The sequence below is a fragment of the Papaver somniferum genome, chromosome 2 (genome assembly GCF_003573695.1).
Source record: "Papaver somniferum cultivar HN1 chromosome 2, ASM357369v1, whole genome shotgun sequence".
NCBI classification, from domain to species: domain Eukaryota; kingdom Viridiplantae; phylum Streptophyta; class Magnoliopsida; order Ranunculales; family Papaveraceae; genus Papaver; species Papaver somniferum.
The window spans coordinates 157,996,729-158,024,089 of record NC_039359.1 but is presented as its reverse complement, the minus strand read 5'-3'; the positions used below and the strand labels follow the sequence as shown (position 1 = coordinate 158,024,089).

Sequence of the window (27,361 nt, the reverse complement as noted above, 5' to 3'; positions counted from 1 at the left end):
GCGGTTTTGAAACTTCTCCATTGCAGAATAGACAGCACCAAATTTCAAATCCTGAAGTGTTAACGGATTCACCGCAGAATTGAGAGTCAACACAAAATCTCGTTTGTCCACTTTGTGTTTCTTTTATAATTATTGTTTTCTTTTTGAACTATGATAAGTATTAAAAAAGAAAAAGAGAAATTACAAAGAAAGAAAGCCAGCCAAAGAGTAATACACTCTCAGTGAGCAATCAAAAGGAAATTATGTACAATTAAGAGAAAAAGAAAATGAAAAATGAGGGTCCCAAATGAAAAGGAAATCCCTTGCCTTGTTGTTCTGACATAGAACACAAATGTCATCTGTAGCAATGCTCTTGAAGCTAAACCCCATAGCCAAATCATTCTGACCGGGCATGTTAGAGTTTGTTAAATCAACATCCTTTCTTTAAGAAACCAATTATAAGAATCTCCAACTGTAAATCCAGAACTCTAAGAAGAAGCCTTGAGCCGAAGAGATAGGTGGTGAATTACCTATGACCGGGAAGGAGGAGCATAGAACATTGACTTCATCTCCATTAAGATTCCAGTTTTGTTTAGAGGAAGAAGAAATATAATCCTTGATTGACCCGTCTTTTTTTTGAAGCAAGCTTGAAAAGAGACAGAATAACCTGAAACATTACCAATGTACAATTCCAGGTAACAGAAATCCAACAGTTTGAGCCACATAGGTCTCTCAGAAGAGAAGCAGTTTCTGGATTGAGATAATGCAAATATATGAGCAAAAGCATTAGCCTCAAGGTTTGACTTCTATTCAAAAATCCTTCCAGCCATTTGGAGAGTAAAGCAACATTCATTACTTACAAATTGTTGATGCTGAGTCCAGCAAACTCTTTTGGCTTGATGCACTGTTCTCTTGCCACCCAGTGCATTCCACAGACTACCATCAGCCTTGCTCCATATAAAATTTTTCCTTTTCTTTTCCAAGATATGGAGAACAGTTTTAGGAGCTTGAAACAATGATAAGAAGTAAACTGGTAGACCGGAGAGACTGTTTTAACAAAAGTTAATCTTCCTCCTTTAGACAAAAATCTCGTTTCCATGAAGATAGTCACTGATAGAGTCTTTCAAAAACTGGAGACCATATTTGTTTCGTATTATGCTTTGTCCCTTGAAAAAGGCCAAGGAATTAGATAGGGAGAGATCCTGTTCCACAGTGAAGGTTATTAGCCCGTAAGTTCAGGCGCAAAACCAATGTTGCGACTTATTTTCTCCCCTTTTTTCCCTTGGCAGACCGAACAACTCGCAGTATCTTAGATAGGGAGAGAACCTGTTCCACATGATGTTTTTCACAAGATCTTCCATAAACTGATTAAACATACCAATAAGTTCTTCGATCATTTCTTCCTCTTTTTTGATGATTTATCCAGACGTTGAGAAAGTCCCTTGGATGCCGAGGAGGACGATGCTGAATTAGCTTTACACTGATCATACTCCACCTTGTCTTTATCGAATGCATCTTTCAAACTATCTTGGATCTCTAAGAACCTCTTCTTTTTCAATTGTTGCTCCTGTTGCGAACCATTTTTAAGATCTGCAAGATCCAACAAGTCCTTTGTATCCACGATCTTGTTAAGTACGTTTGAACAGCGAGGGAAGTATCGCTTCCCAAAATCAACTGTACAACAAGGACAAACAGAATCACCATAATCAGTCATAACCTTTCCAGCTTCCCTCCAATTCGAAAGAGAAAAAAGGTGAACTTTCTACAAAACCTATAAGACACATAATTACTAGTGGAAATATCATTTGGTGCTTGAGAATTAAGGTAGTAAAATGATAGAACCTAGTGTTATGAAAATTTACCAATACCATTCACAGTATTTCTATAGAAAAACTATTTAAGGTAGTTAAATAATAGAATATGATATCCTGAAATAAGAATAATCAGCTTTTCAAAAACCATGACCATGTCTTATGGTAAGATAAATGAAAAAATAGCAAAAGGCCTGCTTATTATGCATCACTGACAGCAACGAGGTTGGACACTCTAAATAGCTTAAATAGTTATATTCATTACTAAACCTAGAGATACAGTACAAGCCTGAAATTTTGTCAAGTTTTAGCAGATATAACGATTTCTGAAAGCTGCACTTCTCATCGAGGAAGGCAGCATAACTTGTAAATTGTGTCAAAAACACATAACTGAAGTGTAAGATATAGTTAACTACCCATTCTTGAGAGTGCTGCTATCCTATTATGATGCAACTCTTCCATAAAAAAAGGTGCTTCATTTAAATTCAGAGGAACTATTTCGCCACCAGGTAATTCCTTGCAATTGGCATCTGCTAGGAACTCCAAAGTTCCTTTCACTTGTGCAATGTCCATGGCAACTTGTGCTTCCTCGGGAAAAAAAAGTTTGGCCAGCTTAACTGCACAGGAAGAAATCATTACCACCAACCATAAGCAAGCGCCACAGAAGTCATTTTGTTCTATCCAAACTTATAAATGAAGAGAAGAATCTCCAAAAAAAAAAAAAAAGTGAAGCTCAAGGATAAAGAAAACTACTTGACAGCCATAAACTAAATTGAGAAATTAAATTAGAATTAGCTTCTAGAGAATTGTTAAGATTCTCTACGATAACCTATATTTCTCCAGTTATTCTCTGCTTCTCCCAACAGATGAGGTTTGCAGAAAGAAGTTTAAAACAAGATAAAATATGCGACAAACATGTTACTTTAATCAGTATCCACAAATAGCATGATTCACGTGAAGTTTTTGCATCTAAGTGCTGTATTTTTGTCAAATTGCATGACAAGGTGAAGATTTTCCGCTTACAGATGTCAAAAGATAGAAGTGAAACAGTTTAAATACTTGACTAAATGAAGACTTCAGCAAATAATGAAATTAACATATTGTAAGTTCCAGATAAGTCAATCAGTATTTAAAATCAAAAGAAAAGAAGGAAAAAAAGGACAGTCACAGTAGTAAAGATACGCCCGATGATGTGAAAAACTCACCTCTGTTTTCAAGGTATACCCATCTCTCACGTAGATCATCGCCTGCCAAAGCAAGAGACAAGGAAGCTTCCCCACCTAGTGGTTCATTAGTTTCTGCTTGCTCCAAAATCTCTATGCATAAGCGTTCCTTGGGTGCTTTTTGCCCTCTATCTGTGAATTTATGATACTCAACCCACTTTGTTAGCCTCTTTGCAATTTGAAGTGCTTTTCTTCCATCTGGTGTAAGATCAGTTGGTCGGGCCCCTTTTGTTACAATGGACGCTATTATACCTGGTTCTTTCCGCGTTGCAGCAACATGCAGAACAGTGTATCCTCTTTGATTTCTACGATTGACATCAGCGAGTCCCATCTTAAGAAGCGCTTCCGTAGTTTGTGCGTCAGAGTATGCTACAGCATAATGTAATGCATTGGCTTCATCCAGATTTGTATTCCCTTCTTTAAGTAACTTTTCAATTAACTCAACATCATCCCAATCCAATGCCTTATGCATTGTCCTTATACGCCTAGCTGCTTTTTCATCAATTTCAGTATCAACTGGGCCCAACTCCAAACGGGAATCCATTACTTGTTTAAAATATCAGGGGGCAATCCTTTCTCAAGAGTAACAGAATCTATATCAGACTTAACAATAATATCAATGCACGCTGCAACTAATTTCTCACAAATCTTGTCACACATATTTGCAACAGACAAAATCACCATTATGTCATCCACTATTACGTTGCCAAGGATATCTAGCAGGCGGCGCTGAAATGAAAGAACACAGTAATCATTGTCTTTTAAAACACGGAAACTTTGAATTCAGAAACTAACCATCGCCGATTATGCTAAAAGAAACAAATTCTAGTAAGCAGCTAAATGAACCAAATATAAATAAATGTGCTATATCATGTATGCCATAAAAACTTGACTAGCTAACACCGATTCCTCATTAGGACAACAAAAGATCATAATTATGATTTAATTTACGAAGCTAATAATATATAAAACACTTAATAGAATACAAAAAAAAAAAAAAACTAAATTTTGCTGGTTTATCAAGCATTTCTAGAAAGGCTTTTCATATTCCCGCGGATCATAAACAAGCCAGGAAAATACTCTCCAAAGTAGGAAGATATGATCTTCGGGATGGGGTCTTGTACAAAAAATCTTTTCTCGGACCGTTACTACGTTGCTTATCCAGGAAAGAGGGGCATCGAATTCTAAACGACATCCATTATGGTGACGCAGGGAATCATATCGGTATGAGATCACTAGCCGACAAAGTAAAAATGCAAGGATATTACTGGCCCACAATGATACAAGATGCTTCAAGAATGTCCCGACGATGTGAAGAATGTCAGCGTTTCGCCAAAAAGATACACGCACCAGCAACAACGTTGAATTCTGTGGATAGTCCGTGGCCATTTGAAAAATGGGGCATAGATATCGTTGGGCCTTTCATCGAAGGATCAGGGAAAAGACGATTTTTGATAGTAGCCACGGACTACTTCAGTAAATGGGTGGAAGCTAAAGCCTTAGCCAGGATCAGAGACGTGGATGTGTTCACTTTCATATTGCAAAACATCATTTGCAGGTTTGGCATACCAGCGGAAATCGTGTCCGATAATTTTAAACAACTACAGGGAAAAAATATATACATGCTCTTCGACACTTTCAAAATAAGGAAGAACAAGTCCACTCCCATATACCCTCAGAGCAACGGACAAGCGGAAGCTACTAACAAGACCCTCGCCCTTATGGGCATACAGGACAACACGAAGATCTGCCACCGGGGAATCCCCATTTCTCCTCACTTATGGAGCTGAAACAGTCATCCCAACAGAGATCCTCATGCCAACCACAAAGACCGAAGCATGGGAGAAAAATCTCACAACAGACATGATGTTAGAGAGACTGGAAGACCTGGAAGAAAGGAGGGAAGCAGCATTGCAAAAGATGGAAAATTATCAACGAAGATTAGCGAGAGAATACAATAAAAAGGTTAAGCTTCGAAATTTTGTAGAAGGGCAGTATGTGCTAAGAACAATCCCGCAGTATCAACGAGAGAAGAAATGGGGCAAGTTAGCACCTACATGAGGAGGACCTTTTATAATACACGACATTGCGGGAAACGGTTCCTATTATCTTCGCAATCTGAAAGGCAGCGCAATCGCTCTACATGTTTCTCTCTCTGGACGAGGAGTAGCAGGCCTCAACCTATCAATCAAACAAACTTTTTGCAAAATCTTCAAGCAAACGAAATGGACAAAAGGCTCGTTGGTTGAACGCATGTACGTTACATAATAAATTAACAATATTGGGGAAAGTAGTTAATCTACAATCTCTCATAGCTCCCCTATCAGTGTCTATGAGTGTAAGACCAGGGGGAAGGCACCCAGCAGAAAGAGATACCCAACCAATTTTAAGGCAGCGGGTCGACGGAATGGGTGCATGTAAATATTTCAAATAAGCATCCCATATCCCAGAACGCTTCCTCGTCCCCCACTGTTTGGGAATCCTCTAGCCCAGGATTCGCCAGCGGGCTGACATGTCTCAAGACGATCACGAAGGTATTTACCTTCGATGTCGCACTCAAACACTCTTTAACTTTTTACAAAGCAAGTTATTTATAATTTAACGTTTCAAAATATTTAAAATAAAAATGAACTTATAACGTAGGTGTACCCAAAGGATGATCCATTTCATAAAGAGTTGATTACAAGTTCAGCAAATAAGATAGAGCAAGAAACAAACCAAAAAATGATCCGAAACTATATAATCAACAAGGATCAACTTTCTATGACTAATAAAAGAAATCTACTTGGACGATACAGCTCCATCAACAGGATTGTCTTTGCGAGATGAAGGTACGCTACCATCTGAAGAAGGCCCAGAAGAACCAGGCAAGGGCCCGGGTAGGGGACGACGCGGATAATTCTTTACAAGACCATGTTCGATTTTGAGATCAAGTTCAATCTTGTCTAGGACTTTGTTGGTTTCCTCAGCCAACTAACATCGAGCTTTATATGTGATAACAGCGGTCCGCTGGTGGGCTTGAGACAATAACACATATAGGCGTTCCACCTCTTTGGAGGCAATCTCTGCTGCTTCCACACGAGACGCGGCCAACCCTTTGAAATAGTTGGCTTGTCCTTCCTGCTACACTAAGGCAGATTGAGCTTTTTTAAGCTCATCATTTGCTGCGTGAAGCTGTCCCTCGAGTGCTGAAAACAAGAAATACCTAGGGGTTAAAACAAAGAAATAACAGAATCACACTCGATAAAACGAGGTTATACCTTCGACATTAGCCGAAGCCTCTTCATACTCATTAACAACTGTGTCCCGTGCCTCATCAAGAAAGTCATATTCGTCGGATAGTTTCTTATAATCCGTTTGAAGGTTCGTAAGAGAAAATTGACTCGCATCTAAGTCTACCTGCTTCATTGAATCCAAGTGACAAAGATGGTTGACTTCATCATTCATCTCCCCCATCCTTTTATGGAGTCGATACACATTTACTTCAAGATCTCTTCCAGACTCCACTTGGCGGGCAACATCAGCTCGAGACGTTGCTAGGGCTTTACTAAGAGCACCAACCTCAGCCCTAGCATTATCTCTTTCCTCAGTAAGATGCAGCACACTATCCCTAACCACGGGTCCTAAGAAAGAACGAGACTGTTGTAACTCTCCTTCCAAAAAGCGCACTTTAGCCTCTAAGTCCGAAGCATGTCCTCGAGCTTCATGCAGGTTATCACGTGTCCATAGCAGCGTACCGTTAAACAGACGACGGTCATGATTGTACTTATTTTGCATATCAACCATCAGTGTTCTCTTTTCATGCCACTCAGCTGCTAAGGCGTGGTGCTCATCAGCACGAGCGTTGCATTTTTATCTCTTTTTTTATTGATCCAAGTGAATTAAATAAAATAAATAATTAAGAAATTATAAAAAGAATTTACCAATCAAACATGAGTGAATAGATCCTCCGTCGCCTCAGTCACCAGGTAGTTTAGCGGCTCATCATGTTGGAAAACCTCTCAAAATATTTCATTGATGCTCAAAAGTGTCTTACAATGAAGAGAAAGACAAGAAAATGATGTAAAACAGGATTTTGCGACCCACAGAAGGCGTCCAGAGTCAACGACACAGGTGAAGTGCTGTTGTCGTTGGGAAACTACGACCCACAGATGACAGTCGATGTCACTGTTGGTAAACGACGGTCTTGGAGAGTCTGTTCTTCACGTTCTTCCTCCTCGCAGCAGCAGCAGCAGTAGCAGAACCAGAATCTCTGCAACCTGGATTTTATTGCTCTGTAGTTCTCTAAACCTCTCCAAATTCTCTCTAAACTTCGCTCACCCCTTATGCTCGACACTATGGACCTATTTATACACAACAGGTCACTCCAATCCTTGTAATAACTCCAAGAATATCCTGCCATAAAAATAATATTTTCCGAAATATTTTTTTATTTATTTCTCTGATTTGTTATGGATTGTTTCCTGGTTTATCTCTTTCACGCATCATCTCTGAGTTGTAGGAGAAGTTTCCATCCAATAGAGTTAACCCATGCACGTCTCTTCCATCCAACAATTCCAAGAATATAATATCTTCCCTATTTGAGAATATCTTCCATGTTTTGATTCCCACCGATTATCTAACCAAATTTGACCGAATCCAACACCCATACCAGCTCTGTCTAGGCCCTAGGAACAAACCCATTTAATTTGGGCCGTTGAATATCACTGGAACACCTTCAAATCCTCAACCCTAGTCACGGCAGTTCAAGAACAATTTTTTCCCGCCAAAATTTGAATTTCAAAAGGTTGAAGATGATATGCCCCCTATCCTGGACTGGGGTGTGAATAGCAGATGCCTTGGGGGTGACCTGGGGGTGCCTCTTAGTAATTAGGTTACCCCTTATCCAAAAGAGAGAGTCTGAATAACACTTGTCCTCCGGGTGCAAAAATCAACTTTTCGAGCCGAATTTTCCAAAAATGTTTATTTCCTAAAAATACATAAAAACACAATATTAGTACAAAAATAGAGTTCCAACAATACGGACATTGAGGACAAATTAGACACAAAAATGCGTCTATCAAATACCCCCAAACTTATTATTTGCTAGTCCTCGAGCAAATTTATTCTAGAAAGGAAAATCATTTGAACCCCTAGGTGGCCCTAGTGGCGGAGTGTTGTCTCCGGAGGGTTTACTAGAGGTGTACCCACAAAACCATTACTCCAGACCCTAGCTATCTACAACGAACCTTGGAAGGCACTAAAGAATCTCCTTGGTTGGCATACTTATTGACTACAAGAGGAAGTACCCTGATGCGAAATTCCAATTGATGTACACGAGTTTGCACTCAAGCATACTAAAATTCATATATAAGTGACAAAGCTCTACTCAGATAGTTGCACTATGGACATCATATTCGGAGTCAAACTAATTACATGGAAAGATTAAGAGATGGATATAGAAAAACATAGATGGTTTTGATGTTTACTAAGTGAACGGCGTTTCCCATATCTGTCTGAAGGCCTCCGCCAAAATGAACCTATCCTAATGGATTGAGATACTAGTCTGACTAATATCAACACACTGGCATATACAAGGGAACCAGTGGTCGATAACCTAACTCTAGGTCAACACAACTGGCATATACAAGGGTACCAGTGGTCGACTTTATTGAATTTATTCCTTTTGGTCAAATGGTCTGGTCTCAATTTTATTTTATTTTCAACTTTTTGGTAACTACCATTTTTTTTTCATGGTATCTCAATCACTCTAATTCACCCTAGCATTGGTAACAACTTGAATCGTGGGCCCCACCTATCACTTAGAGAAACATAGTTTAAAAACAAAATAAAAATAGAAGTGAAAAGGACTCAACGAGATATGGTGCAACTATCATGTTATTTCTAACACCTGAGCTCTATGCTTTTATGGATAGACTCTATAGATGTTTCCATCTAATCAGATTGGTTCCTCAACTCCTACAACCAAGATGTTTCCATCCACTTAGATTAGTTAGTGCCATCCTGAATACGCATAAATTTCTAGGCTCTGGAGTTTATTTATTGCAACTAAAAGATTTTCCCATACCCCCAAACTTAAATCTAACATTGTCCTCAATGTTTCCAATGATAAAATTAACAGCATGAACGAGGAGAAATTGTTACCACTTGAAGCAAAAAGGGTTGAGGAAAGATATTACCGTGTTGCGTGAGATTAGGTTACCTCCCAAGAAGTGCTAAGTTTAAAGTCTTCAGCCAGACATCAAATACCTCAAAAAGGATCTTCACCTTCCAAAGTCATATACCAATAGCCGAAAAAGTTGTGGGTCCATAATACCAAATAGAGCTAACACCAATATGAGACAACTGCACTGGCTCAGAAAAATGAACAGAAGGAGCACATCCTCATCTAAGGTTTCTTGCAAGACAACCGGATCTATCCAGAGCCTCCAGTTGGGCTTCATAAGAGTGTCTTGAAAAATAGATTCATCCGAAAAACGGGTTTCTAATATATGGATTTCCTCCTGAACAGTATCAGGCGGATCAGGTTGTGGAGTCTGAATAGACTCAAGCGATACCTCAGATGCACTAGGCTTGAGTCCCAAGTTAGGGACTTCTACTGGGGATAATTGACATCTCTACCCCCAAATTTAGGTTTTGGGTGTCCCTAGATAAACTAGTCACAATATTCCTAATTTCTAGACCATCCGGTTCCTGAAAAAGGTCAATTGCTTTCTCTGAGTTATAATCAGGTGGTTCATCCTCTAAATTCTTTTGAGGTATACTAGCTATAGGACTTATATGTTTCATATCCTCTATGGTCATCCCTAGAGTTTCCTTATTGTGTTGAAGCACGGTTACTGGCCTAATCTCATGATCACTATCCAAATCGGAAGTTATAGGCAAAATCTCAGATGGGCCTACAAATGCATAATTGGGGTCCAACTTAGGAGGATCTTTAGGCTCTTCGAAATAAGGGCTTAAGGTAGATTCGGTAGCTAGTAATGGTTCAAACCTAGATTTCCATCTATCGGTATCTAACATAGGAATAGAATCCAACAGAGCATTTACTTGTTCAATGTTGCTATCATCGTCGAAATCCATGCTAAAACGGGCTAGACAACTCTCTAATGGATCTTCCGATTCGGTGTTTGGTACAGACTTCGGAACTAAGGTTCCTATCATGTTGACCTCTTCAATGCACGTGTCATCTAGCTCAGGGGTAGCTTACTAATATTAAAAATGTTCAGCTCAATAGTCATATTACCAAAAGACAAATTCATAATACCATTTCGACAGTTAATGATCGCATTGGATGTAGCTAAAAACGGGCGACCTAAAATCACTGGTATTTGGTTCTCTGGGTCAGGGATAGGTTGGGTATCTAGGATAACAAAATCCACCGGATATATAAACTTGTCGACCTCTATGAGAACATCCTCGATCACACCACGAGGAATTTTAACGGACCTAGCTAACTGAAGTGTCATCTGTGTAGGTTTCATCTCACCAAGTCCTAGCTTAAGGTACACATGGTATGGCAGTAAGTTCACACTGGCTCCTAAGTCAAGCAACGCTTTCTCAACACGGTACTTACCTATTGTACAAGCAATGGTAGGGGACCCTGGGTCTTTATACTTAGGAGTAGTGGTATTCTGAATAATAGAACTCACATGACTAGCTATGAAGGCTTTCTTCTGGACACTGACTTACGCTTTCGCGTACACAAGTCCTTAAGGAACTTGGCATAAGAGGGAATCTGCCTAATTGCATCTAATAATGGAAAGTTGATATTAACCTACTTAAAAACCTCCAATATATCGTTAAAGTTGGACTCCCTCTTAGTCGGAACTAGCAGCTGGGGGAATGGGGCTCTGGAACAAAGCCGGGCTCATCAGGACCCTCATTGGTCTCTTTGGAGACTCTATCAGTCTCCTCATTTTCTGCTCATAAGGGTGAACTACATCTGTTCACTATCAGGCATGGCAACCTTATTGTCAACTTTTTCTTTCCACTCCTAAGGGTTGTAATAAAGTTCACATGATTGTACGATTTCTCTGCTTTAGGATTGGGTTGAGTTTGACTAGGAAACTTACCTTTTTCCCTCAAAGACTCATTTATATGACTAACCTGGGTTTTCAACTCGGAAATATCCTGAGAGTTAGCCTGACCTATTCTCTTATTTTCTTCTATACCTTGAGCAACAGATTGCTGAAACTCTATAGTGTTACGAGTTAACAAAGCAAGAGACTCTTTAAACTCATAATCTTCTTATCCGAAGGGTTCTGAAACTGTGTCGGGGCTGAAGGATTCTTAGGATAGCCAAAACTTGGGGGAGCTTGAGAGTTACTAGACTGACCTTTATTCTGGCCCTTAGACCAAGAAAGGTTGGGATGGTTTCTCCAGCCAGGGTTATAGGTTTCTGAATAAGGGTCAAACTTCTGACGGTTATCGAATCTAGTGTTGTTATAAAGAGCATTGGCTTGCTCTTCAACAGTATAGTCTTCCCAAAATGGCTCTATTCTACCACTAGTACCACTAGAATGACCTAATTCCAACGCTTCTAACCTTTTGGCTATGGATGTTATTTTAGCATCTGACTCATAGGATCCTTCTACCCTATTGACAATTCCTCTACTTAGAAGAATTGTTTTCTAGGTTCCCTATTATTTTCCCATTGTTGGGTCTTATTGGCGATTTCATTCAAAAATGTCATCGCCTCATCAACAGTTTTATTCTCAAACCCACCTGTGCATAAGGACTCAACCATGGTCGTTGTTGAATAGTCTAAACCCTCGTAGAGGATCTGAACTAACCTAACCTTCTCTAAACCATGATGAGGACATTGAGAAATTAAGTCATTGAACCTTTCGAAATACCTATATAAAGATTCTCCCTCTTGTTGAGCAAAAGTACAAATTTTTGTCCTAATAGACGATGTTTTGTGCCTTGGGAAAAACTTATGTATAAAGGAAGATGTAAGTTGTTCATAGGTTTCAATTGACTCAGAATCCAAACTATACAGCCAAGATTTGGCTTTATTTTTTAAGGAAAAGGGGAATAACCTAAGTTTCAGTGCATCATCACTAAGGTTTTTAATTTTCAGAGTACTACATACTTCCTCAAATTCCCTAACATGAAAATACGGGTTCTCATTCTCTTTTCCTAAAAAGGTTGGGAGCATCTGTAAAGTCCCAGGTTTGAGTTCATAATTTTCCTCGGTTTCAGCTAACTTGATACAAGACGGACGAGAGGTCCTAGTTGGGTTCAATAAAGCTTTTAAAGTTTCCATTTCTAGCACTACCAAAGGACTAGGAGAAATTTCTTAAAAAAGACGCAGATTCTCAAAACTGAAGTTTCCAAAAACGGGGCTCTCTAAAGAAGAGTCTTCGCTCCCTGCTTATATCAGAAGAACTACTAGGTTTTTCGCTAATCAATCGACCTAGAGTATCTCTTTTCCAAGCCCTATTAACAAAATCGGGCATACACTAAAAAAAAATCAAAAAGAAATAAAAATCCTAACAGGAAGGTTATAGCAATCACAAAGCAGGCTGACTCGACTTTACCACAGCAAACCTAGAGATTTCTAGCAAACAACAAGCATGATGGCTCACTTAGATTGTTTCTAGACTAGCTTCTATATCTCGAAAGGGAATTCATTACGATTTAAGCAAACCCCTCTGGAATCAATCCGAGTCAAAGTAAGTTGAATCGAGGCGAGGGAAGCTCAGTGGAGCTTTGATACCCAAGGCCTCACCGCTATCACAAGGCGGCGCAGTCACGCATTCAACTCACAGAAACCATTATGAACTTCAAGGTGTGCTTAAGAAAGTAACCAATATCCTTCGAAATTTTTTCCTAATAAGCGCGTTACCCTATCGGTCTCGTTCTAGTCTAGTTTTAAGCTTGGGTTCGCGTTAGGTTTCGTTTTCCTAAGGCGGGCAAGAAGGGAGCGGTGATGAAATCCGAACCCTTATCTTGTATTGGCCAGGCCTTTACCTTTACTAGGAATTTAAAAACAGTCCAAATTCGTCCTCAATCAATGAATCACCTTAAGGAATACAGTAACTCGCTTACAGGAGATTCGCGAGTGTTTCGATGGACTTACCTCCCGTACCAGACGGGGATGAACCGTTGAAGTCGACTCGGGTCACGACTCCTATGTCATGTACGAACCCGAGGGGCCGAGACGATATAGTAATCGTCGTCCTTCCCTGCACACAATTTATATAATTTTTTTTTTTTAATAATACCCTTCCGTAGGGTAAAAATAAAATAAAGTCCAATTGTTTAAAGTCCAAAGTCCAAAATAAATAAATAAAAAAATTACAGTTTTCCACACACACTCTAAAAAAAATTAAAAATTAAAAATTAAATCCTAAAATTGTCCTTTTTTCTTCTCTTTTCGCTTTTCGCTTTAAGCTTTTTCCTCTCCAAGTCCTTAGTGCTCCACTTCGAACCTGTAAATCAAAGAAACAAAAAGAAACGTAAAAAGGAACAAATAATTGTAAAAAAAATAAAAACCTAAAAATTCTACCTAAGCACAAATCCGCGTCGGCGGCGCCAAAAATTTGATGTTTTTTCAAAAGTTGTTGTAGATAGTGGTGAAAGCTGGTTCTTTTCGAACTTGTGAAGGTAACTTTTTTTTTGATTTAAATAAAATTAAAGCAAATTAATTATCAAAGAGTGATGTCAAGATTTAAAATGGACTAAGGCTCCGGATTCACTATTACTTCAAGTTGATTGGTTACAAAAATATTTCATAATTATTATCTAGCTCTTTTTCCATTAAATCACTCATTAATCTATAAGGTGTCCAAATATTAAATTGTAATCCTTAAGCATGATTTATCAAAGAATTAATTCTAAGCATAAAACATCAAACTGATTCACAACTAATTAAGAAAACCATTTTTATCTCTTTTTTTATTGATCCAAGTGAATTAAATAAAATAAATAATTAAGAAATTATAAAAAGAATTTACCAATCAAACATGAGTGAATAGATCCTCCGTCGCCTCAGTCACCAGGTATTTTAGCCGCTCATCATGTTGGAAAACCTCTCAAAATATTTCATTGATGCTCAAAAGTGTTTTACAATGAAGAGAAAGACAAGAAAATGATGTAAAACAGGATTTTGTGACCCACAGAAGGCGTCCAGAGTCAACGACAGAGCTGAAGTGCTGTTGTCGTTGGGAAACTACGACCCACAGATGGCAATCGATGTCACTGTTGATAAACGACGGTCTTGGAGAGTCTGTTATTCACGTTCTTCCTCCTCGCAGCAGCAACAGCAGTAGCAGAACCAGAATCTCTGCAACTTGGATTTTATTTCTCTGTAGTGCTCTAAACCTCTCCCAATTCTCTCTAAACTTCTCTCACCCCTTATGCTCGACACTAGGGACCTATTTATACACAACAGGTCACTCCAATCCTTGTAATAACTCCAAGAATATCCGGCCATAAAATAATATTTTCCGAAATATTTTTTATTTATTTCTCTGATTTGTTACGGATTGTTTCCTGGTTTATCTCTTTCACGCATCATCTCTGAGCTGTAGGAGAAGTTTCCATCCAATAGAGTTAACCCATGCACGTCTCTTCCATCCAACAAATCCAAGAATATAATATCTTCCCTATTTGAGAATATCTTCCCTGTTTTTATTTCCACCGATTATCTAACCAAATTTGACCGAATCCAACACCCATAGCAGCTCTGTCTAGGCCCTAGGAACAAACCCATTTAATTTGGGCCGTTGAATCTCACTGGAACACCTTCAAATCCTCAACCCTAGTCACGACAGTTCAAGAACAATTTTTTCCCGCTAAAATTTGAATTTCAAAAGGTTGAAGATGATATGCCCCCTATCCTGTACTAGGGTGCGAATAGTAGATGCCTTGGGGGTGATCTGGGGGTGGCCCTTAGTAATTAGGTTACCCCTTATCCAAAAGCGAGAGTCTGAATAACACTTGTCCTCCGGGTGCCAAAATCAACTTTTCGAGCCGAATTTTCCAAAAATGTTTATTTCCTAAAAATACATAAAAACACAATATTAGTACAAAAATAGAGTTCCAACAATACGGACATTGAGGAAAAATTAGACACAAAAATGCGTCTATCACTCTGCAATGCGGAATTTCTGTCGTTCCCTCTCTTTCCGAAGCCATATCAGCTCGGGGACTCCACCCACTGAAGATAGGGTGGGGAGACTCAGACAGAACACCAAAGTACAAATAGGGAATTACAAGGAGTGAAATATCGTTAAAATACGAACCTGTGAGGGACGATACATTTCTACGAGTATGCTCCAATTCGTTGCGGACTATAGCAAGTTCCGAACGGAGACTCTCCTCAGCATTACCCAGTCGTTCCTTTTCCTTCAGGCGGCCCCTCAATTCATTTATTTCCACTTTGGTCGCAGATAGTTCCTCTTCTCTTTGACAAAGCTTAGCCTCCAACTTTAAAGACTTTCCTTTAAAGAATTGGTATAAAACATGGGTACAATGTTCACTCCTCATCATCTATGTCACAAACAACAAACATTATTATAGCCAAGGGATCGGACACCACGAAGAATGCAATGTTCGGATATCATGAAGGAATAAGTACAAGGATTTACCTCTAAGACACGCTGCTGGGGAAAACCGTATTGGTACCCATCAGCTATGGCCATCATATCAGCAACAGAGGAGGGAGGGTCAACCACTAGGTTAGCTTCCGAAGCTCTCAGATTCTTCTCACACATCTCAGCAACGCGGGCATCAGAAGACAATTGCATTATCTGACGAGTATAAGCGTCGGAATTCTTCTCACCAGGGACTACTGGGGCAGGGTTGGGGACGAACATCAGATTCTTCTTCTTAAGCCAAGACAAAATGGCATCTTCACTGATTAAAGATTTTTCGGGGTTGTAGTAATGAGGTTCAAACTCTCGGACTTGTGAAGGATAATTTTTTTAGAAAATAAATATATATACAAATATTGACAAATTGGTAGAGAGTTACTGGGACTAAGGACTTGGCCAATTCTCATGCATATGGTACATTTTATTTATCCTTAACAATTATCGCTCAAAACATAAAATGTAAGGACTCTTATTTTTCCAATATAGATTCTCAGAATATTAGTTATAAATCGTAAGAATGGGACATCAAACATTTAAGCAAGCATGCCGCATCAAATAAAATGATAACTAATTAATCAAAATCATTTTTCAATTTTAAATCAATGCAAAAGTCATAAAAAGAATAAATTAAATTTACCAGAATGACGAAAAATCGCCTCCTCCGTTGTCCCAATGTTGGGTTTAGCTCATCATGGTGAAATGCCTCTCAAAATATTTTATTAAGCTCAACTGGTGTTTACAATAAAGAGAAGAAGAGAAAATGGTGTGAAACTGTAATCTGCGACGCACAAAAGGCGTCCAGAATAAACGATAAAATCTAATTGTTGTTTTCGCTATGGTTCTAAGACCCACACCTACGACCCACGAGCCACTGTCGTTGTCACTGTTGAAGAATGACGGTTTCTGAGAGTCTGTTCTTCGTGTTCTTCATCTTCATGAGCAGCATAAAACAACAGCAGGAAGCTTGCTGTTCATGGTGATTTCTTGCTCCTCAGTTCTCCTGAAGCCCCCAAACTCTCGACAACCTTCGCTAGGATACCTCAGCAACTATTTATAACCCAACAGCACCGAAATATCTCGCCATAACTTCATATAATCTTCCATTACTCCGCATTGATGAAGAAAATATTCTTGGATAAATTTCTTCCAAATTTCGCTCTTCACGCGTCTGTTGGTTGTAAAACTTCCTAAGATAGAGCAACAATCAAAGACAAGATATTCTCTAACTAATTGGCCAAGTAAATTCCAAGTTAGAATCAAACAGAATCGATATTATCTTCTCTTCCCCGTTTAGCTTTATCTTCATCCCACGGCTTTGATGGCCTATTTTGCTCGATCAAAATGACCATACTAATCCGGTCTAGTGTATTCAAGCCCAGCCCAATCATTTAAAACGATTGAATCTCGTTAAAACAGCTCGAGAATTCAACTCCAAAATCTGCAGCGTCTGCATGAAATATTCTCGCCAAAATCGTTTCAAATGGGTAAGAAACTGGTAGCCCCATATCCAGCGTAGGGGTGCGAATAGAAGATGCCTTGGGGGTGACCTGGGGGTGCCCCTTAGTAATTAGGTTACCCCTTATCCAAAAGCGAGAGTCCGAATAACACTTGTGCTCCGGGTGCCAAAATCAACTTTTCGAGCCGAATTTTCCAAAAATGTTTATTTCCTAAAAATACATAAAAACACAATATTAGTACAAAAATAGAGTTCCAACAATATGGACATTGAGGACAAATTAGACACAAAAATGTGTTTATCAAATACCCCCAAACTTATTATTTGCTAGTCCTCGAGCAAAACTAAGAAAAAATTAAATAAAACCGAGTTAATCTCGGGAGGGTTTACCAGAGGTGTGCCCACAAAGCCATTACTACAGACCCTAGCTATCTACGTAGAACCTTGGAAGGCACTAAAGAATCTCCTTGGTTGGCATACAATCATTGTCTATAGGAGGAAGTACCCTGACGCGAAATTACAATTGTTGTACACGAGTTTGCACTCAAGCATACTAAAATTCATATAAAGTGACAGAGCTCTACTCAGATAGTTGCACTATGGACATCATATTCGGAGTCAAACTAATCATATGGATAGAAAAAGGAGATGGAAATAGAAAAATGTAGATGTTTTGATGTTAACCAAATGATTGATGTTTCACATATCTGTCTGAAGGCCACTGCCAGAATGAACCTATCCTAATGGACTGAGATATCGGTCTGACTAATATCAACACAACTGGAAAATACAAGGGAACCAGTGGTCAATAACCTAAATCTAGATCAACAAACTGGCTAATACAAGGGACCCAGAAGTTGACTACACAGAACAATAACCATTTTTTTTAACTTAACGGCATGAATAAATCTTTTTGATCCAAGCGCATGCTTCTTGTCAGCAGATTACACGATAGTTCCCACGGGTCCTGCATTCCACGCTTGCTTAGGCGACGGAAACAGGGAGAACACACGCATATTGATATCCAAGTGTTAATACTTATTCCGATTGGTCTAATTGGTCCGGTCTTTTTTTTTTTTTTTTTTAAAGTGACTCAGACACTCTAATTCACCCTAGCAGTGGTAACAACTTGAATCGTGTGCCCCACCTAATTACTTAGAGAAACATAGTTTAAAATGAATAAAATAAAATAAAAATGAAAAGGACTCAACGAGATATGGTGCAACTATCATGTTATTTCTAACACCTGAGCTCTGTGCTTTTATGAATAGACTCTATAGATGTTTCCATCTAATCATATTGGTTCCTCAACTCCTAAAACCAAGATGCTTCCATCCACTTAGATTAGTTAGTGCAATCCTTAATAAGCATAAATTTCTAGTCTCTGGAGCTTATTTATTGCAACTAAAAAGTTTCTCCCATACCCCCAAACTTAAATATAACATTGTCCTCAATGTTCTAAATATGAAATTAAAAGCATGAACAAGGAGAAACGGTTACTATTTGAAGAAAAAGAGTTAAGGAAGGATATTACCGGGTTGCATGAGATTGGGTTACCTCCCAAGAAGTGCTAAGTTTATAGTCTTCAGCCAGACTAAGAAAGGTTTAATCACCTCGAATCATATAGAAATAGCCGAAATAATTGTGGGTTATCGAAACCAAAAAGAGCTATCACAAGTAAAAGGAATCTGCAACAAGCCAAGAAAATGAACATGTACTGCATACCCTTATCTATTTTCCTGATTAAGATACCTATGTCCCATTGTGGTTTAGGTTCAGGTTCTATGAAAGGATCTTGATAGAATATTTTCATTGGATGCACTTCCTCATAGCTAAGATCCAACAGTTCAGGTTTAAAAGTCTGGAAAAACTCAATTAAAAATAATAACAACCTGAATAACTGGGGATCCTTCAAGTCAATCATATTTGACTTACACAGCTGACCACAAAGAGAGTGGTGGTCTTCCTTAAACAGATGTGTCGACCCTAATCTCCTAAAGTAATTAGGTTTAGTCTCAAAACTTAAAATTGACACATCTGAAATTTATATGTTCCCACGATTGGTAGAAAAGTTTTTGGTGGGAAAACAAAGTCAATCTTGGTATTATTTCCTGGGCTAACCACATCAACCAGAGGATGGGTTTCTAACGACTGAACTCCTTCATGGACATCATTAGGCTCGGGAAAACGAGTATGAAGGTAATCTTGTAAAATGGTCGAGGCACAGATATCAAGTCCTAAGTGTAGGGACTTTCTGAGAGTTAAAGGTAAGGCACTAGGGAAGTGATAATCACCCCCAAACTTAGAGTTTTCAGTGTCTCTATATAGACCTCTAATTATTTCTTGAATTTCCGTATCTTCAGAGTCCTTAAAATATTCAAGAGATTCTTCTAAGTTATTATCAGGTAGTGCATCTTTACTCTTCTCTACGGGTCTATCTTCTTCTTCCAAGACTATTGTTTCTAAGTCGCTAGACTCTGAAACAGTATTTTCGAAATGAACCCGTTCCTCTAAACCACTATCGGATTCGTAATCAAAAGGAAAAACTACATAGTCTAAAACGGTGGTATCCCTAATCAAATCCTTGTACTTTTGAATAGGTGAATAATCATAAAAATTATTTGGATTTGAACTAGAAATAATATAATCACTATACAGCTCAATTGGATTACTAGACTCCTGATCACTATGCCTACATATTTCAGATTCTTCATTACTGCTATCGTCATCATCATAGTACGAAAATGATTGAACCTTATCTAAATAAGTAGTGTCTTTTATTCTAACCTCGTCCTCTAAATTAGGCAAATATTCACTATTTACATCAAGGGTAAAATTGGAAACACTATTTTGGAAATTTAGATCTTTTAGAGAAGTTCTATTCTGGGTTTCTAACAAAAGCTTTTGGGCCGACTCACATGAATTCCTGATGTAATCTAGGAAATCAGGTAAAGAAAGTTCACTCATTGCATTATTTTCGTCCATAACTAAGTTATTCATTTCAGCGAACTTACGTGTTGTCTCAGCTAACTTACGTGTCGACTCAAGTAAAGAGTAATTAGCAGAATTTTTCTCATATGACTGATGGTTGTGAGGATAGTGATTGGGCTCACCATGGTATGAACCATAACCTTGAAAAGTTTGGCGTTCCCAACCATTATTCCCACCATAGTAATAAAACTGATGATGTCCATATTCAAATTCAGGTCGATATTCATTGTACTGGCTTCTATCATACCAGCTCGACATTCTTAATTGCAAGGGAATTCTACACAATCACAAACAAGGCCGACTCGACTCCACCAAAACAAACCTAAAGATTTCTAGCAAACAAAAAGCATGATGGCTCCACTTAGATTGTTTCTAGACCAGCTTCTATTCCTTCGAAAAGGAATTCGTTACAATTTGAGCACACCTCTCTGGAATCAATCCGAGCTAATGTAAGTTGAATCGAGGTGAGGGAAGCTTAGTAGAGCTTTGATACCCAAGGCCTCACCGCATTAGAAGGCGGCGCACTCACGCATTCAACTCACAGAAACCATCATGAACTTTGATGTGTGCTTAAAGAGCAACCAATATTTTTCGAACGAGTTTCCTATTAAGCTCGTTACCCTATCGGTCTCGTTATATTCCAAATTTTAAGCTTGGGTTCACGTTAGGTTTCGTTTTCCTAAGGCGGGCAAGAAGGGAGCGGTGATGAAATCCGAACCCTTATCTTGTATTGGCCAGGCCTTGCCCTTTACTAGGAATTTAAAAACAGTCCAAATTCGTCCTCAATCAATGAATCACCTTAAAGAATACAGTAACTCGCTTACAGGAGATTCGCGAGTGTTTCGATGGACTTACCTCCCGTACCAGATGGGGGATGAACCGTTGAAGTCGACTCGGGCCACGACTCCTATGTCATGTACGAACCCGAGGGGCCGAGACGATATAGTAATCGTCGTCCTTCCCTGCACACAGTTTATATAAAAAAAAATTTTGTTTAATAATACCCTTCCGTAGGGTTAAAAAAAAGAATAAAGTCCAATTGTCCAGAATAAAGTCCAAATAAAAAGTCCAAAAATTATGTAAAATAAAGCCTATTTACAAATTATAAAAAAATAAATAAAATCTATATACAAAAAAATAATAATAATAATAATTAAATCCTAAAAAAAATTATGTCTTTTTTTTTCTTCTCTTTTAGCTTTTAGCTTTAAGCTTTTTGTTCCCAAGTCCTTAGTATTCCACTTCGAACCTGTAAATCAAAAACAAAAAAAGAAACGTAAAAAGGAACAAATAATAGTAAAAAAAAAATAAACCTAAAAATTCTACCTAAGCACAAATCCGCGTCGGCGGCGCCAAAATGATTAAAGATTTTTCGGGGTTGTAGTAATGAGGTTCAAACTCTCGGACTTGTGAATGATAATTTTTTTAGAAAATAAATATATATACAAATATTGACAAATTGGTAGAGAGTTACTGGGACTAAGGACTTGGCCAATTCTCATGCATATGGTACATTTTATTTATCCTTAACAATTATCGCTCAAAACATAAAATGTAAGGACTCTTATTTTGCCAATATAGATTCTCAGAATATTAGTTATAAATCGTAAGCATGGGACATCAAACATTTAAGCAAGCATGCCGCATCAAATAAAATGATAACTAATTAATCAAAATCATTTTTCAATTTTAAATCAATGCAAAAGTTATCAAAAGAATAAATTAAATTTACCAGAATGACGAAAAATCGCCTCCTCCGTTGTCCCAATGTTGGGTTTAGCTCATCATGGTGAAATACCTCTCAAAATATTTTATTAAGCTCAATTGGTGTTTACAATAAAGAGAAGAAGAGAAAATGGTGTGAAACTGTAATCTGCGACGCACAAAAGGCGTCCAGAATAAACGATAAAATCTAACTGATGTTGTCGCTATGGTTCTAAGACCCACACCTACGACCCACGAGCCACTGTCGTTGTCACTGTTGAAGAACGACGGTTTCTGAGAATATGTTCTTCGTGTTTTTCATCTTCATCAGCAGCATAAAACAGCAGCAGGAAGCTTGCTGTTCATGGTGATTTCTTGCTCCTCAGTTCTCCTGAAGCCCCCAAACTCTCGACAACCTTCTCTAGGATACCTCAGCAACTATTTATAACCCAACAGCACCAAAATATCTCGCCATAACTTCATATAATCCTCCATTACTCGGCATTGATGAAGAAAATATTCTCGGATAAATTTCTTCCAAATTTCTCTCTTCACGCGTCTGTTGGTTGTAAAACTTCCTAAGATAGAGAAACAATCAAAGACAAGATATTCTCTAACTAATTGGCCACGTAAATTCCAAGTTAGAATCAAACAGAATCGATATTATCTTCTCTTCCCCGTTTAGCTTTATCTTCATCCCACGGCTTTGATGGCCTATTTTGCTCGATCAAAATGACCATACTAATCCGGTCTAGTGTATTCAGGCCCAGCCCAATCATTTACAGCGATTGAATCTCGATAAAACAGCCCGAGAATTCAACTCCAAAATCTGCAGCGTCTGCATGCAATATTCCCGCCAAAATTGTTTCAAATGGGTAAGAAACTGGTAGCCCCCTATCCAGAGTAGGAGTGCGAATAGCAGCTGCCTTGGGGGTGACCTGGGGGTGCCCCTTAGTAATTAGGTTACCCCTTATCCAAAAGCGAGAGTCCGAATAACACTTATCCTCCGGGTGCCAAAATCAACTTTTCGAGCCGAATTTTCCAAAAATGTTTATTTCCTACAAATACATAAAAACACAATATTAGTACAAAAATAGAGTTCCAACAATACGGACATTGAGGACAAATTAGGCACAAAAATGTGTCTGTCATTCACCTTCAGGCATTAGCGATTAAGGGAAATCCTCTGAAGGAGACTCAACCGCAGACTTCCCCTTGGCTGTTATCGCCTCACCCGCGCAAGTCTCGACATCACCAGCCTCAGTATGACCACCTGCGTTTTCAGTCTGTTGTCCAGTAGAACCTTCTTCACCAAGATTCCCAAGCACATCCCGATCATCATTTGGGGAAAGCAATGAGAATTCTTCGGCATGACCCATGGAAGCGTTCACATCAAAGTATTCCCACGCGGAATATATCTTACCAAAAGAAAATTCAGGGGAAATAACGGGCAGAGTACCCACACCACCAATATCATCGCCAACAGGGGCAGACCCCCCCCCCCTGCCAGTACCACCTGCGGTAATATTACCCTCAGACTCACTATCACCACCCACGGTAACTTCTTCTTCACCATTACCACATTTTTCTTCACCCGCTCTTCTTCATCGGACATTTCATCATCCTCAGCATACCCTTCGTTTACAGGACTCGTAACCTCCTCATAAACCTCAGCCTCACCGGTCACCACAGTAGAAGATTGTTTGGGTCCAAGTTTCTTCTTCTTTGACACCTACAAACCAGTACACATCCCAACAAAGGCTCATTTTTTCCCTCACTTAAAAAATGAAAATTATTTCAAGCAAGGAAAAAGGGGCAAATATACTAGAGAATATAAGAAGAAACTATACCTTGGCAGCAGCAACACTCTTCGGTGGATGGGTAGCACCAGAACCCTCCTCCTCATCTCCATCAACGACATCAAGAGCGTAAGGAAAATTCATGCCCGCGAAATTCGGACGCCAAGGACAGAAATCTCCATAACGAGCAGGAGAAGTTTCACGAGGCTTGCTTTTTTCAGAAGGACGCCAACCGCGCGGACCAGGAATCCAACCATAAGCCCAAGGACCAACTATTTCAATAACAGTAGCATGCCATTCATAATCATGATCACGCTTAATCCTTTCACGAGCAGGAAAGAGTTTCCGTTTAGCAGATCCCTCAGTACCAGGAACATACTTTATCTTAGCATCACTCACCTCACTCAGAAGATGAATTTCACCACGAGGAGCAGCAATTTTACGAAGACTAACACTCCACGGCTTACGGTTTCTACTGTTGACATAATCCCCAAAGGAACTGTTAAATTATGAGGAGCGTACCACTCTCTCTCAGCAGGATTTGGAACATAGCATGTCATCATAGTCTCTCCCTTGCTCCGCAGGTAACATTCCTTCAGTGCACGAAGATAATTCCCAGACAGTTGTGACACGGAACGATTATGAGTGTTTGTGGAAGAGCCTTCGCGACTAGCCAGCACGTCATAATAAAAGGAGTCACCCGACTTATATAGGGGCAACATGAGACCCGCCTCGAACGCTCCAACCGTAGTCAACAGATGAAACTCATCAAACTAATACTTAGCAAGGAGCTCGTAAGTGATATCATCGTCAGGGGAATAGAAGCGAACCTCAAAATCTTGAATCTCATGTTTTTCCTTGAACATCTCAAGATCAATATGCTTGAAACCGACCTTCTTCTTACCAACTGAGACGCTGCGTATCACGGGGGAAGTTTCTTCTTCGTCTGCGGAATCTTAAGTAGGACTCAATTCCGAAGCTTTCCTTTTAGAAGGAATATTTTTAGACGGATCAGCTCTCGACATAGTACCCTTGGAGTACTTCCCTTTGAAAGAAACCGTTGGAGGAGGCGGCAAAGATTTCTGCAGAGGCACTGAAGGAGGAGTCATTGAACGAAGGGGCGGAACATCCAATGTTTCATTACGAGGAGGAGGATCCCGCTTACTCCTAGAATCTTCACGAGGACGAGAAGGGTCGCGGTTAACAGCATACCTAGACCCAGAAGGACCCTTCGACAAATCCCCTTTCTTAGTAGGAAAAGCCTTCGCACCAGAGGAAGATGAAACCCTATGACCCCGAGGATCTGATTGCGAAGACTTATAAGAACCTTCCCCAAGTGGAGATCTGTCAGAATCTCGACGCAGAGGGGATCTTGGCGGACTAGACGCGGGGTTTGGTAAGGAGCCCGCGGACGACCAGACATATATAGAAGGAAACACACACAAAAAAAACAGTTTAGAGAAGAATACGAGGAGATCACTAAAGATCAAAAAACCCATAATTGGTGGTTCATCCGGATTAACATCAAAAACCCTAAAAACTAAAAATAACCAGAAATACCCCATCAGACTCCAGGGATAATACTTAGATACATATTCACAGACTTTGTAACAAAGAACAGGGAAAGCATATATGCTTCGACATGTGTGTCCTTCATCACAAAGCCAAGAATACAGCAGCAGGAGACAAACAGATAGACAAATAGGTAAATCAATGATGAGCATCTAATAAAAACCCCATACCTGTATAAAAGAGGACGACAAGCACCAACCACATTCGAAGATAGAAGGATCAGAGATATCAAAAGTAAGTTATCTTTGATACAGGGGAAACAACAGTCAAGAGCGAAAGAGACAGAAAATTGAATGTTGTTACCTTCCTCACAAGAACGACGATAATAAATGATTAAAGAACAAGAATAGAAAACAAAGAAAGGATGAACACTGACAAGAAGAGGATAAAAGTTTTTTTCACATTCTCTTTCCTATTTATAAAGCTAGAGAAGACAATAAATGTCCCTCGTGGCAAGGAGCAATTATGGGAAAAATTAATGCAAAAGTGGGAAACGTACCCGTATTTATAGGGGAAGTTATTTCAGGAGAGATAAAACGTGTATGGCGACCTTTCTTCTTCTAAATTGCAAAATACGCCCAAGTCAGAAGAAGAGTGGCAAATTGTATGTACACCTTTCATCATCCACCACGTGTACAAGAAGAGACACGTGGAAGGCATGCAAAACGAGATATCAAAACATGATAACAAGCCGTCATAACCTAGAGGAGCATCTCGCCAGAAAATGTCACCGGTCAGCAGATCTGACGGTAAGGGACAGAGGATCACAGGGGTATGATGGAAAAGAGGAGCACCAGATAATACCCCTTGGGTGTTAGTACATCCAATCCCGAGGAAGATCCCAGATCAACGGCTGGGAGAGAAATAGGAAGAGTAAGTGATCCCCTACTTCCGCAGACCTATGTGTACTCTAAAGTCATTCGACTATCTTTGTAATCATTCAATACATAGTGAAACACCAGTCCCGTGGATATAGGCCTTAGTGCCGAACCACGTAAATCCTTGTCTTATTTACATTTCAGCACTTTACATTCAGCGTTGAATGTCATTTGCTTTACATTTATATTTGATTCTTTGTTTACCCCTTTACACGAACATTGTTTATGATAATATTCGACTAGACAATGACAAGCTCGAAGGCTTAGAGTCGATGAATCGATATAATCATCCCCTTTACATATACGACGTACAATTTCAGAATTAGAATGTATGCGAATATTGTTTGTGAACACGTGGATGGCTTCGAGATTTATGTGTTCACAAGTTCTTCCATAAGATTTGCCATTTGCACCGATCTTTATAGCAATAGGTCGTCCCCAACCGAAATTGGTTCCATACATATTGAACCACTGGGAACTCCTAGCCAAAAATCTATTGCCGATAATTCTTGTACAGCCACCGGGACTCGACGTTAAATGTTTCTCTATCCATGATTCAGTAAAACTTCTACTCTTTTCATAATTGTTGGATTTAACCGCCTCATTCAACATTGAGGCCAGGAAACCGAATCCCGGCCTCTTGACCAGCTCACCCTCCTTCAGAGTTACAATCCCGGTTGCTATTGAGTTGCCAAAGTATGTTTCAGGCGATGGTGGAATCAACTTAGTTCTGCTATTCATCAGTATCTTAATTTTAAGCTCTCGACTTCCATTCCAATTATCACTCAAACAGCTCCTAGAGCGCTGTCCAAACAAAAGCTAATATTGTTTGTAATGAAGAGATTACCATGTTTTGTTTTGTTTCAGAAATGATTTCTAAACTCGCCCTCTCTTTTAATGCTGCAATGTTCGGCTTAGTGAAATGGAAACACCTCTCTACAAGACCGTCAAGCGGCGGAACTTCATTAGTACTAGTTGTCGCCAGTGATTTGTCAACGGAAGAGAGGTGTTGACGGAGAGGGCAATCTGTTTTGTTGATAAACCAACGCTCAAAAACCGGACAAGGAAGTGAAGTATGATAACCGGAAGAACTGGTGATCTCTGACCATGAATTAATAAATTGCCAAAATGATGTACCATCACATACACAATGGTTCGCACTGCACCCTATAAAGATGCCGTTGGTTAATTCAGTTACTTGAATTGAAAGTAACGGATGCGACTGACCTTGGCAGTTTCTAACCCCAGTGAGCAAAAACAATCGATCTATTATGGCTTGAGGAACATATGTTCTGCACCTTCAAAGTTGCTGCAGTTGATATAGACGGAGACCATATTGCCAT

The 27,361-nt window shown here is 39.3% G+C and overlaps 1 pseudogene; it reads right to left on the bottom strand.

Moving 5' to 3' along the window:
* Window positions 1-100: 100 nt before the first annotated feature.
* LOC113352329 lies at window positions 101-27,361 on the bottom strand (annotated as a pseudogene).